The sequence below is a fragment of the Phoca vitulina genome, unplaced genomic scaffold (genome assembly GCF_004348235.1).
Source record: "Phoca vitulina isolate PV1807 unplaced genomic scaffold, GSC_HSeal_1.0 scaffold1, whole genome shotgun sequence".
NCBI lineage: Eukaryota > Metazoa > Chordata > Mammalia > Carnivora > Phocidae > Phoca > Phoca vitulina.
In genome coordinates this window covers 72,366,784-72,381,074 of record NW_022589704.1, presented here as the reverse complement: position 1 = coordinate 72,381,074, position 14,291 = coordinate 72,366,784, and the positions used below count along the sequence as shown (strand labels likewise).

The window sequence follows — 14,291 nt, the reverse complement described above, 5'->3', positions numbered from 1 at the left end:
CTGTCTTCTAGTTAAGAAAAGAGTGATTGATGTTCAATGGATTCTAAGTACATCTAGAAAAAAAAAGCAAAGTTCATAGTCATTATTTGGGACCTCATAGGTTAGTCGGTCTGGGTTGGGTTCTTCCCACTTCTTGAACCTCATTTCTTATCACACAGCCCTTCAGACATACTGGTCTCCTTTTCATTGCTCTACATAACAAGTTCTTTCCCACCTCATGTCCTCCCACCCCACCCCACCCCCGGCTGTTCCCTTTGCCTGTAGTGTGCTTCCTCTCCTAATTCTTGGGGCTCAGCTCAAATGTCACCACCTCAGGGAAATCTTCAGACTCCTCTTGAAGAGTGATCTGCTCCCCATCCTTTCTGGCATATTAGCTGATTTATTGTACCGGCCCCACTAGAATGAAAAGTCCATGAAGGCAGGGACCTTTCTTGCCTCATCTATCATCACATCCCCAACACCTACAATAGGGTATGGCAGATGATAAAAAAACAAGAAACATGTATTAAATTAAAAAGTCTAAAAAACTATACAGAAGAATGCAAAATGGTCAAACACATAAAAAGACTCACAACCCTGTAACTATTCTCATTGTGGTACATTATCTTCCAGTCTTTTTTTTTAAATAGGTTTCCATAGTAGAATCCTACCTATAAACATAATTTTATGTGCTTCCTTTTTATTCTGTCAGCATTATATCATGAGCTTTTATAATATCCTGTTTATAGTCACTTGATGGCATTTATAGACCCTCCATTGGTATAACTGAATAACATCCAGCATTTTCTTGCTTTTAGGCATTTCACTTGTTTCCAATTTTTTTAGTAGAATTTGAAAATGTTTATTGAATAAATGACTAAATAGATGGGTAAATTATTAGTCAAAAGTACAATGAGAATCCTTTATAGAGTTCATGTTTCCTGGTTTACTCAGTAAAATTCCTTTCTTTTTTTTTTTAAGCTCATCTTGAGGTATATTTGCGTTTAGGTATGGCAGGCTTTTAAAAAATTTCCAATTTTTGCAATTAAATAACACTGTGTTGAATATCTCTGTGGATTGATCTTTAACCAAATTTAGTTTCCTAGGCTAGAGTCCCAGAAGTGGAATTACAACATCAGAACTTCTCGATAGACACTGTCAAATAGCTTTCCAGAAAAGTTGTACCAGTTAAGATTTCCATTGGCCCTATATGAAAGTACCCATTTCACATAGACTTGTCAGCATTAGATATTCTCACTAAAATCTTAATAAAATGATGGATGGAAGTTGCATCTTATTTTAATTTGCACTTCCCTACGATTGGGGTTGAACTTTTTTTTCCAAATATTTCCTCTGGATTTCCCCTTGGGTGAATTTTTTGTTCATGCCATTTAGCTCTTTGATAAGTCTTAAATTTCTTCTCAATTTGAAAGAACTCTTTATAAAGGTAGAAATCCTTTGCCATATGTGTTACATATAACTTTTCCCACCTTCACATCTATTTGCTTCTTCCTAATGTACCATCTTCATAGTTTTTGAGAAAAAATAATACTTGTCCCTTGTCAAAAAGAAGTCAAGTAATACATATAATATAAAGAAGTAAAATAAAATAAATCACTCCTAATCCCATATCCCCAAAATGACTACTGTTAACATCCTCTCCAAATATCTTTCTATGAAGCTTTACTTATAGCTATCAAAAAAACTAATGTGACAGATGGAAATTGTATCAATCAATCTTTTCCTTGGCACTTTCTTCCTTTACCTTCAAGCTTAGGAAATCTCCCATCCAGTTTATGATTTTTTAAATACACCTAATCCCTAAATTTATGTGGATTTGATGGTGGGTATAGATAATAAATAAATCTAATAAATAAATCTCTTTGACAGGTGATAAGTGAATTACTCTATGGTAAATTTCTAGATGTTAAAAAATTTCTTTAAATTATTATTTAAAGAATATTGTATTAGCCACGGTTCTCCAGAGAAATGGAACCAGTAGGATGTATATGTATACATACATGTACATACACACACACACACACACACACACACACAGCAGGAGAGAGAGAGAGAGACACTGAGAATTTATTTTAAGGAATTGGCTTACTGGGTTGTGGTGACTGACAATTCCAAAATTTCCAGGGTAGGCTGCAGCAGGGAAGAGTTGATATTTCAGTTCAAGTCTGAAGACAGTTTGGAGGCAGAATTCCCTCTTCTTCTGGGGACCTCAGTTTGTTTTCTCTTATGGCCTTCAACTGATTTGTTGAGGCCCACCCAACTATAGAGGGTAATCTGCTTCACTGAAAGTCTACAGCCTTAAATATGAATCTCATCTAAAAAATACCTTCACAACAACATCCAGACTGGTGTTTGACAAAATATGCAGGTACTATGGCCTAACCAAGTTGACATATAAAATTTACCTTCCCAAATATATGTCAAATATCATGGTAAGAGCTAAGAAAAGAAAAAAAGACCATTCCCTAAAGGAATTGGAGAGTTAAAGCACATTATGATAGTGTGGTAAGACAGTCAGGGATGTTGCACAATGTGTTGGGGCACAGAGGCTGAGTGCTGCTTAATCCAACCTGGGGGAGAGGGGAGAGGAGCAGGCAGGTAATTTTCTTTGAGGTGAGTCCTGAGGAGCACGGTTGTTCTTCACCATACCCAGTCCACTCCCCTCCTCCATAGTCTCACCTTACCCTCTCAGCAGTCATCAAATATCCTCCAGCCAGCCTCCATCAGCCTGGGGAAACTGACGCAGTCCTCAAACAACAGTGGGAAATGTCTCCTGTTGTGGGGCTGATATGTACAGGCTTTAACCTGCCCCCACTTTGCTAATGTGTTCTTGTCACACCCACCCCCCATGTGGAACTCCATCCCCAGTCCCAAAAGTCATCTCAGCATTCCAGACACAGCCTCACAGGGCCCCTGGAGTCAGCCGCTGGTTGGAAAAGCTCAGCCTTCCCTGGAGTTGCAGGATGGGGCTCAGAGCCCTCCCCAGGACAAAGTCCTGGAACTTCTGCCTCCTCTTTGTCTGACCTGCTTGCCAACCCTTGCTGAGGTTACTGGGACCCTCAGGCTTTCAGCCAAGCACTGGCATGAGTGCATTCCAGATCTGTCAGCTCCTGGCCATATACCTATTGATATTCACATAAAATCATACTTGATAGTGGTTACCAGATTTGGGGATTTCACCAACCAGTTAAATTTCAAAAATAATTTTGGGAATCAACCAGGTGGCACTAAATTTTTGCTTTCCCCAAGGAAGAACACTGGGGACCAGGGGAAGCACCCTCTATTACCATCATTTCAAAAAAGAAAGGTTATTATGATACCAACCAAGTATGGAAGAACATAAAGGAATTATAGACTGACTTTGCCAAGATCAAGGATATCTTTTTAAAATTTCAAATGTTAAAAAATATAATTACTTCTTATAATGTTAAATTTATTTTATCTTTTTCTGAAACAAATTGTTAATCTGGAGGTTGACTATGTATTAGAAAGTGGAGCTTGAGTGCCCAACCTATTCCTGTACTTTGTTTTGTTCACAATCAATGGCCACAACCCATATAAGAATGTTCTCTAAAATGGAAAAGGCAATATTCCATAGTGCTATTTTTACTCAGTATGGATATTCCGGAAAACTGAAAAATCTGAATAATAATAGCCACCCTCCCCAAGCTACAAGGAAAGCTAATAGTCCCAGATCAGTAGTCCTGGCTAACAAGGGACTTCCTTGTCTAGTGAACAGGCTACTGGGCCTTTTGGTCTCAACTCAATGAGCTCACTGTAGTCAATGCTTCCATCAGTACTGGGGCACAGAGCTTAGCACTATATTTGATCAATATGCACATTAGGGTCTATTTTACAAGACTTGGAGGATGAAATACTGTTTTTGGATCATGACAGATCTGTAATTCAATATATTGCTTGTCATAGCTATGATATACTTGATCATAAACTCTTGATTAGGAGCATACCATTTTTAGTACTGTTCTCATGGGAAATTATAACCAATTATAACCAACTCCCATAAGGTACAATTTTCAGCAACATCTTGTAGTGATATGCAGAAATTGCTGTTGTGTTTCACGAAGAAATGAACCTGGGTAAAGAGGAGAACAGTGCAGTTATTCTAATCCAGTCTGGTGCATTTAGGGTCCAAGTTAGAAGACCTGAGGTTCTAATCCTGGTTCTATTAATGTGGCCTTTGAGTCTTCCGTGTCCTCAACAGATCTGTCTGAGAGAGAATTCAATTTGATGATCTCTAATTGTTCTAAAGTTGTATGACCCAAAGAGATGAATGCATCCATGGCTACCATGTGGTATCAGAAAGAGCAATACAAGTGTTTGATACCCAGAGAACAAAGAAGTTGTTGTCCTAGAATCAGAGTTCACAAAGAAAATTGTTCAGGAAAATACTGTATCATTCTGATAAGGACTGACGTGAATAATCTTGAGTTCATACTTTGGAGGTCCATTAATTCATAGAAATCTAGTTTTGTGTTTCCAATCTCCATGAGGTAGAAAAGATAGGAAACAAATGGGAGAGGATCACAAAGAAGTTGGTGATGTAAGGAAAAGAGCACATGACATGGTCAATCTATTTGGCAGAGATGAAATAAAACACAAAAAGTTAATGATAAAAACATAAGTTTTTAAAGCTAAGGAAGCTCTGGCTTGTTTAAGGGAGGCAATTAAGTAATCAGTAAAGAAACAAGTAATCAATTGTTAATAGTCAAACTACAGGGCTAAAAGAATATGCAGATAGAAAAAGAGAAAAACTATCTAAAGTTTAGAATGAAAGTAGCAAAGAAAATTGAAAAGTTAAAGTCCTTGAGTTCTCAGGGGTTCACTTGTCAGAAATTTTTATCATGATCCACAGTTACTCATTTATATGATCAGATATGGTAAGGAATAGATAATTCTCAATCTAGAAATAAAAGGAAACTATCCAAAGTAAGATGATCTAACTAAAAATAGATTGGTAAGTGAAGAGTTGAAAGGGGAAGAGGAGGGCAAGTGATTTAGAAAGAAAATTTTTTCTTAAAGGCTGATCCTCTCTGACATTGACCCCAAAACTCAAAGGATTGGCTTAGATAGTATGAACAACTCATATTATGCAAGCATAAGACGGGCAGCATTGCCTGCCCCTCTATTCATAGAAGGTAACTGGGAGTAAGAGCTGAGGAATGGGAAAGGAAATTTTTAAATACGTACTTTAAAAATATATACATAAATCTCAGACTTCTCGGGATTATCATAGCTGCTTATAGAAGGTGGGTCATATGGCTTTCTCGGGAATTACATTTTCCTTTGTTTATCAAAGCATTATTAAACAAAATAACTGTTTTTATTGCAGCTACACAAATATACTTCAAGACATAAAAGTAAAGCAATATAAAAAGAAATTAGAAGACCTCAGAGAAGTCTCAAAGAATTCATATTAGAACAAAAGGGAAGGCTAAGGCAGATTGTCTTTTCTCAATTTTGCTGCTTCTCTTATGTTAAGCAAGTATAAAACAATACAACAACACAAAACTACAGCAAAGAAACAAAGAAAAACCTTATCTTTGTAGTTCTGTTCATTTGAGTTTGCTATTATCAGACTTCAGCAAGGTGTAGTGCAGGGCTCCTGAGTATCGGAAGACTCTCCACCCTGTAGTTGAAATCCGGAGTCACTGCTAGTCCAGCCTCATGGACTGTGAAGTTATGACACCTCTCTAAATATGACTATGCCCTGGTGAAATATGGATAATAATTCCCTATCTTAGAGGGTTTTTATGTGATTAAGAGATATTTTAGATAAAACATTTCATGCACAGCAGATGTTTAAAAACAAAAACTAAAAATTAAGCTCCTGCTATTACAAATTATAAGCTATATTCAGAGCTCAACATTCAAGGCCAAAACCACACTCCTTAAAAATAACTCTCAGTGTTTGGACAACCATTTCTGGCTTTAACTTTCTCTTTGGTAGTTAACACTGCCACTTCAAGGTGATAAAATTGGCAGCTCCAAAACAAAATAGAAATTTTTTGTTAAAAAAAAGTCTTTGGCATCTGAGCATGATCAAAGAGTAGAAGTATCTAGAGTGTTAATTCTCATATTGGTTACTACATTAATTTTTTTCCCTTCTCAACCAATTATTTCTTGGGTCTGACAAATAAATTTGGGAAGGACAGATATGTCAATGGAAAAATGAACAAAGTAAATGACAATACATTATTTCCATTTGCCAAATAAGAAATGATTTTGTAAATTACAACACCCAGAATTAGCAAGGGGTTATCAGTGAAATTTCACCTTTATTCATAGTTGGTAGAGCATCAATTGGTACAAACTTCTGGGAGTACAATCTGAAATGTTTGTCTCAGGAATCCTAAAAATGTTTATACTCTTCATGGCTGTATTTCCACTTCCTCTTTATAAAATAATCAGGAAAACAAAATTTTATTTTAAATTTCTATTGCAGTTACTATTCACAAAAGTAAAAATTGGAAATAATCAAAATCTCCCTAAATCAAAATGTGTAAGTAAATGTTGACACAACATATGAGGCATAATATCCTGTTTTTAATAATATTTAAACAGAATGGAAATTGCTCACTGTAAATACTAAATGAAAAGTGGAATCATATAGGATATGATTTCAATTTACATATATATGCACAGAAATAAGGACTAGAAGGAAATACATCTAAATATTAATAGTGGTTTCCTCTAAGCTAAAAACTAAAGATGATTTTTACATTTTTCAACTCTTTTCTCTAATTTCCTATAATGAACACATATTAATACTATGACACTAAAATCATCATATTTTGTTAAAATCATGCCTTACTCTATAGAAGTATTTCATTCACAGGGATTTGTTTTGGAAATCATAGGGATATCTTCAGTTAGCAATTCTACATAGGCCTTTAAAATAACACTGATGCTGGAGTCTGGTGAACACCAACATGCCCACTGCCATTGTTACTCCACAGTTTACAGTAACTCTATTTTCCAGACCAAAAATTAGAATTTGTGGTCTGAAAATAGGCTAGCATATTTGAAACCAGGGTTGTCCCTGAAAATTCAGGTACATGAGTATTACAGGATGACTCCCACTCAACACTGGAAACTTACCTGATCCTGAAATGTAAACCAACAGACTCGCTAGCCTGATGATCTTTCCATAATTTTACCCCTCATCTTTAAATCTGTCTTGGAAGAGGGTCAAAACACCCATAGTGACTTTCCCTAACTGTATAGAAGACAATCAAGAAAATGCTGACTGCCCACTGTGTGCATGACACTCTACTGAATGAGGGGTACCTCTAATCTAACTCAGCAAAATGAGCTTTGTTAATGCATTAATGAGCCCGTGTATAGACTGCTGGTGCAAGCAAAATTTTCCATAAGCAAGTTTAATGCTATAGGAAACCAACAAAAAGAGCCCAAGCAGCCCATAAGTGCTCCCTTGTAGGTGATAAATGACCTTTCAAGTCGAACCAAAAGCTTTTACCTAAAAGAGCAGGTGAGTAATGCTGCATTTACAATGGGCTTTATCTATGTATGGATGATGTCCCTTAGTTGCAATTTCCTTTGCCCAGAGAAGAAATGACTACTACTCTAGGCTAATGAATTAAACACAGTCTAATTTATCCTAATTTGATTTCATTTCTTTCTACTTTATGCCATTTTACAGACTGAGGATGATACACACACACACACACACACACACACACACACACACACACACAAACATTTTAACAGAAATCCCTTATTTATATAGCAAAAGCAAATTATTTGTAATTTCAAAATATTTTATGTTTATATAACCAACCCTATCAGTGCATATGGTAAAAATATATATATATATAATATAGTAAGAATTAAAATAGAAAGCATCTATCCCACTTCTCCCCACTTCTCCCCAGTCTCACTTCACAAAGGCACTTTTAACTATTTTTGTTGTTGTTCTCTAGGACATTATCATAGGACATTAACTCTAAAAATACACTGTTGTTCTTAATTAACCAATTGGAAACATTATCGGCTAACTTCTTGATTTATACAAGATTTCTTAGTTCTCATACATGCTCTCCAATCTGGGAGGGGAGGATCTGGTTTATTAAGATTGAATTTACATATAGTAACATTCATCCTTTTTAGTGTACAGTTTTATGGATTTGACAACTGCACTTCAATCACCCCTCCTCCCAGATCTTCTCAGACTCTCTTTTAGACAACTTCTGCCCCTCCAGCCCCTGGCAAGCAGTGATACTTTGTGTTCCTGATGTTTGCCTTCTCCAGAATGTCAAATGAATGCAGCCTTTTGATTCTGGCTTCTTTCATTTACTTCTTAAGGCCTTCATTCATGTTGTTGCATACATCGGTATTCACTGAATGGACGTAAAACAGTTTGTTTATCCATTCACAAGTTAAAAGCCATGTGGGTTTTCTCCCCCAATTTTTGATGATTAGGAATAAGCTTGTAATAAACTTTAATATACAGATCTTTGTGGGAAATAACTTTCATTTCTCTTTGCTAAATATCTAGAAGTGAAATTACTATATTTTATATAGAATGTATGTTGAACTTTATATAAAATTGCCAAAGTGTTTTTTTCTAAAGTGGCTATCCCACTTTATATTCACCAGTAATGGATGAGAGTTCTAGTTATTTAGGATTCCTACCAACACTTGGTATTGTCATCTTTGTTTTCTTGAGCTTTTTTTGGTTGCTGTTTGTTTGTTTTAGCCATTCAAATAGATATGCGGTGGCATGTCGCTGTGGTTTAATAAGGATTTCCTCAATGACTAATGATACTGGGCAGCTCTGGTGTTTCCACTTATATATGTTCTTTATATCTGTTCAACTGTTTTGCCCACTCTTACTGGGTTGTTTTCTTATTGAGTTTTGAGAATTCTTTATATATTCTGATTCAAGTGTTTTATTAAATATGTGTCATGCAAATACTATCTCCCAGGCTGTGTGGCTTGTCTTTTCATTCACTTAACAGCATCTTTCAAAAAAATATGTTTTGAATTTTGATGAAATCCAATTTATCAATATTTTCTTCTATGGATTGTGCTTTTGGTGATCACATTTAAGAAATATTGCCTAACCCAAGACCAAAAGATTTTCTTCTACATTTTCTTTTAGAAGTTTTTATACTTTTACTATGGAAAGAGCCAAGATGTCCATCAATAGATGAATGGATAAAGAAGATGTGGTATATAGATACAATGAAATATTATGCAGCCATCAAAAAAATGAAATCTTGCCATTTGCAATGACATGGATGGAACTAGAGGGTATTATGCTAAGCGAAATAAGTCAATCAGAGAAAGACAAGTATAATATGATCTCACTGATATGAGGAATTTGAGAAACAAGACAGAGGATCATAGGGGAAGGGAGGAAAAAATGAAACAAGATGAAGCCAGAGAGGAAGACAAACCATAAGAGACTCTTAATTTCAGGAAACAAACTGAGGGTTGCTGGAGTGGTGGGGGGTGGGAGGGATGGGCTGGGTGATGCACACTGGGGACGGTATGTGCTATGGTGAGCGCTGTGGATTGTGTAAGACTGTTGAATCACAGACCTGTACCTCTGAAACAAATAATACATTATATGTTAAAAAAAAAAAAAGAAGAAGAAGAAGATAGCAGGAAGGGAAAAATGAAGGGGGGGAATCGGAGGGGGAGATGAACCATGAGAGACTATGGACTCTGAGAAACAAACTGAGGGTTTTAGAGGGGAGGGGAATGGAGGGATGGGTTAGCCAGGTGATGGGTATTAAGGAGGGCACATATTGCATGGAGCACTGGTTGTTCTACACAAACAATGAATCATGAAACACTACATCAAAAACTAATGATGTAATGTATGGTGACTAACATAATAAAATAAAATTTTAAAAAAAGTTTTTATAGTTTTAGATTTTATTTTCAGGTCCATGATCTATTTTAATACTTGCACACATGCAAGGCATGTTTTGAGGTACTTTTCTTTCTTTCTTTTTTTGAGTATGAATGTCTAATTATTCCATCATCGTTTGTTGAAAAGACTATCATTTCACCATAGCATTTACCTTAGTAAAAAAAAAAAAAAATCAATTGGCTATATATGTATGGGTCTATTTGTGGTCTCTCTATTCTATCCCATTAATCAATGTGCCTCTCCTTTTGCCAATAACACAGTCTTAATTACTGTAGATTTATGAGTCTTCAAGTAAGTTACTGTAAATATGACAACTTTGATCTTCTTTTTCAAAATTGATTTGGTTATTCTAGTTCCTTTACCTTCCCACATAAATTTTAAAACAACTTGGTGAATTCTGCAAAAATCCCTGCAGGAATTTTAATTAGAACACTGATTGGGATTACACTGAGTCTATAAACCAAATTGGGAGATAACTGCCATATTAACAACATTGTGACTTTGATTCTGTGAATGTAGTATATTGTTCCATGTATTCAGGTCTTATCTAAACTCTTTCAAATGTGTTTTAGAGCTTTTAAGAGACTTTCCATATATCCTGTTAGATTTTCACCTAAGTATTTCATGGGTTTTTAGATGCTATTGTAAAGGGCTCCCTTTTTTTCCAATTTCTAATATTTCATTGCTAGTATATATAAAAATACAATTGAATATGTGTATTAATGTGTATCTTGCAACCTTGAATTTGAACTAGAATTTATCAATTCTAATTCCTTTTTTGGAGATTCTTTGGCATTTTCTCTATATAAAGCCAAATAATCTGTGAATAGAGAAAATTTTGCTTATTCCTATCCAATCCATATGCCTTTTATACATTTCTCTTATCTTCATGCATTGGCTAGGACTTTCAGTGCAGCACTGATAACAATTGGTAAGAATAGACATCTTTGCCTTGTTTTCACCTGTAGTGAGAAACATCCAGTCTTTCATAGGTTAGTGTATGTTAGCTGTAAGTTTTCTGAAGAAGCTCTTTATCATGTTAAGGAAGTTCACTTCCATTCTTAGTTTTGGTGAATTTTTATAGATGTTGAGTACTGACACCTGGTTTTCATGCATCTATTGATACTATCATACGTTTTTTTCTTCTTTAGTCTTCTGACTGGTAAATTGGAATATTAGATTTTTGAATGTTGAACCAGCCTTGCACTCCCCAAAATAAACTCCACTTGATCATGATGTATTATCCTGTAATATCCTGTTTATAATATTTGATTTGATAATATTTTATTGGGGATTTTTGCATCTCTACAAGAGATATTAGTATGTAGTTTTCTTTCACTAAGATGTCTTTTCCTAGTTTTGGTCTCAGTGTAATGCTGATCTTATAAAATGAGATGATAAGTATCCCCTCCAGTTCCGTATTCTGAGTTTGTGTAGACTAAATGTTATTTCTTCCTAATATTTTTAAGTAAGCTCTACGCCCAATGTGGGACTTGAACTTATGACCCTGAGATTAAGAGTCATATGCTCTACTAGTTGTAACAGCCAGGTGCCCCTCTTCCTAAATTTTTTTGACAGAATTCACCAGTAAAGCCATCTGAGATTAGAGTCTTCTTTAATAGAAATTATCCAGTTTATCTATTACTACTTGAGGGGCCTTTGGTAGTTTGTACTTCTCAAGGAATTTGTTCATTTCTTAAGTTTCCTAACTGTGAGCATAAAGATGTTTTGAAATGTTTCCTAGTTTTTAATTTTTATATATGTAGGATGTGTAATGACATCCCCTCTTTCACTTTTGACATTGGTAATTTGGGTTGTTCCTCTTTTCCTTAGTAAATCTAGCTAGAAGTGAGTTAATTTTACTGATCTTAAAAAAATATTTTGCTATTCTTGGTATTCTTTAATGTGTTCCTGTTTTCAACTTCATTGATTTCTCTTCTTACCTTTATTATTTTATTCTTTCTATTTGCTTTGACTTCATTTGCTATTCCTTTAAATTTCATTCTAATAACTGCTTTAGATGTATTCCACAATTTTTGTTATGTTGTAGTTTCATTTTCTTTTAATTAAAAATAATATATATATTTTTACTTCTACTTTAATCCATGAGTATTTAGACATTTGTTGCTTAATTCTGAAATATTTGGTAATTTTCCAGATAAGCTCCTGTTGATTTCTAGTTTATTTCCACTATGTTCAGAGAAACTACTCCGTGTACTTTAAACTTTTTTAAATGTATTAGGTTTGTTCTATGACCCACATTATGGTTTATCTTGATTAACATTCTATATGTTCTTTAAAATAATGTATATTCTGTTGTAGTTAGCTGGAATGTTACGTAAATGTCAATTAAGTCAAGTGGGTTTAAAATGTTTCTCAAATCTTATATATCCTTACTAATTTTTGGCCCACTTATTCTATCAGTTATGAGAGAGTAGTGTTGAAGTCAAAATATAATTATATACTTGTCTGTTTCCCCTTCAAGTTCTATCAATTGCTGTTTCATGCATTTGAAGCTCTAAGATTAAGTACATATGCATTTAAGATTATCACATCTTCTTGGTGAAGTGAGCCCTTTATCATAATGGAATATCCCCTGCAATATTCTACTTTCTGAAGTCTACTTTGTTATTAATCTAGTCACTCCAGCTTCTTATGATCAGTGTTTCCATGGTATAACTTTTTCTCGTACCTTTACTTTTATTCTATTTGTGTCTTTATAGTTAAAGTGCATCTCTTATATTGAAAGCGAGTTTCTTATAGCCAGTGTATTGTTAGAGCTATACTCTCAGTTTTTTAACTGGTGTATTTAAAGAACTCACATTTAATGTAATTATTGATATGGTTGAATTAAAATCTACCATTTTACTGGTTCCTTTCTATTTGTTCCACCTGTGTTTGGTGCACCTTTGCCATTTCATCATGTTTTTGGATTAAAAATTTTTATTTCATTTCATGTACTTTATTATATTCTTATTTGTGCATTTATAATTTAATATTTTAAGGGTTGTACTTGGTTGTACAATATGCATCTTTAATCATAGCGTAACTTCAAATCATACTATGATCCTTCACATATAATATAAAAAACTAAACAATTGTATATTCTCAATTCCTCCTTCCCATTCTTTGTGCTAAGGCTGTCATACATTTTATCTATACCTATGCTATACACTCAAAAAGCACTATTACTATTTTTGCTTTAGAAAGTCAATGATATTTCATAGTGATTAAAGTTAAGGAAAATATATTTTATATTTATCTTCATTTTATCCATTTCCAGAGATATGTATTTCTCTGTGTGCATTCAAGTCTATGATACTGCACACTTTCTGTCTGAAAACGTTCCTTTAACATTTTTTGCTGTATAGGTCAAGAAGTAATGAATTCTCAGTTTTTATTTATTGAAAATGTCTTCATTTCACCTTTATTTTAAAAGATAACTTCAGGGGTACTTGGGTGGCTCAATCAGTTAAGTGTCTGCCTTCAGCTCAGGTCATAATGTCAGGGTCCTGGGATGGAGTCCCACATCAGGCTCCCTGCACAGCAGGGAGTCTGCTTCTGCCTCTCCTTTTGCCCCTCCCCCCACTTGTGCACTCTCTCTCTCTAATAAATAAATAAATACAATATTTTTTAAAAAGTAAAAGATAATTTCATGTGGTATGGAACACTGGATTGCTTTATCCTTGTGCACTTTAAAGTTGTCACTTTATTGTTTTTTTGTTTGCACAGTTTCTGTTGAGAAGTCTGCTGTAATTCTTAACTTTATTCCTCTGTAATAGGTCTATTTTATTTGGGCTGTCTTCAAGATTTACTATTTTATCTGAATTTTATCAATTCATATATGATGTGTCTAACAGTGTGGGGTTTGGGAAAAGAGGTATTTATCCTGCTTGGGCTTCTCTGAGCCTCTATGATTGGTAGTTTGATGTCTTTCATTGTATTTGGAAAATTATTAACCAATATATCTCTTCAAATAGTTCTTCTATCCCATTCTGTCCCTTTTCCATCTAGGATTCCATTTACACATACGTTATACCACTTCATATTGTCTCACACCTTTTGGATGCTCTGTTTTGGGCCTTTTCACTCTTTCCTTTTTATTTCCTGACACCTCCCATTTTAGAGCAATGACTTTGTAATACTGTAATTACACAATTATAAGGTCATTTCTATTGGTCTATCTTCAAGTTCATGATTCTTTCTTTGGCTGTGCTGAGTCTACTGATGAGCATATCAAGAGTATTCTTCATCTCATGCTTTCATATCTAGCATTTCCATTTGACATTTTCTTACATTCTCTTTCTGCTAAAATGCCACATATTTCATGTGTATTTTCCACCTTTTCTACTACAGTTTTTAATCATGA

The 14,291-nt window shown here is 34.6% G+C and overlaps 1 protein-coding gene across 4 annotated transcripts in view; it reads right to left on the bottom strand.

Annotated features, from left to right (window-relative positions):
• The window catches only part of ACVR1C (activin A receptor type 1C), a 75,544-nt gene that overhangs the window by 49,634 nt on the left and 11,619 nt on the right, over positions 1–14,291 (bottom strand). The window contains exon 1 of one of the 4 annotated variants that reach the window (XM_032410136.1): positions 2,090–2,125. The exons of the other annotated variants lie outside the window; for them this stretch is intronic. The gene's annotated coding sequence lies outside the window, so the exon portion shown is untranslated. Of the gene's footprint in view, positions 1–2,089; positions 2,126–14,291 lie in introns of those variants that run through there. 4 annotated transcript variants of the gene reach the window in all.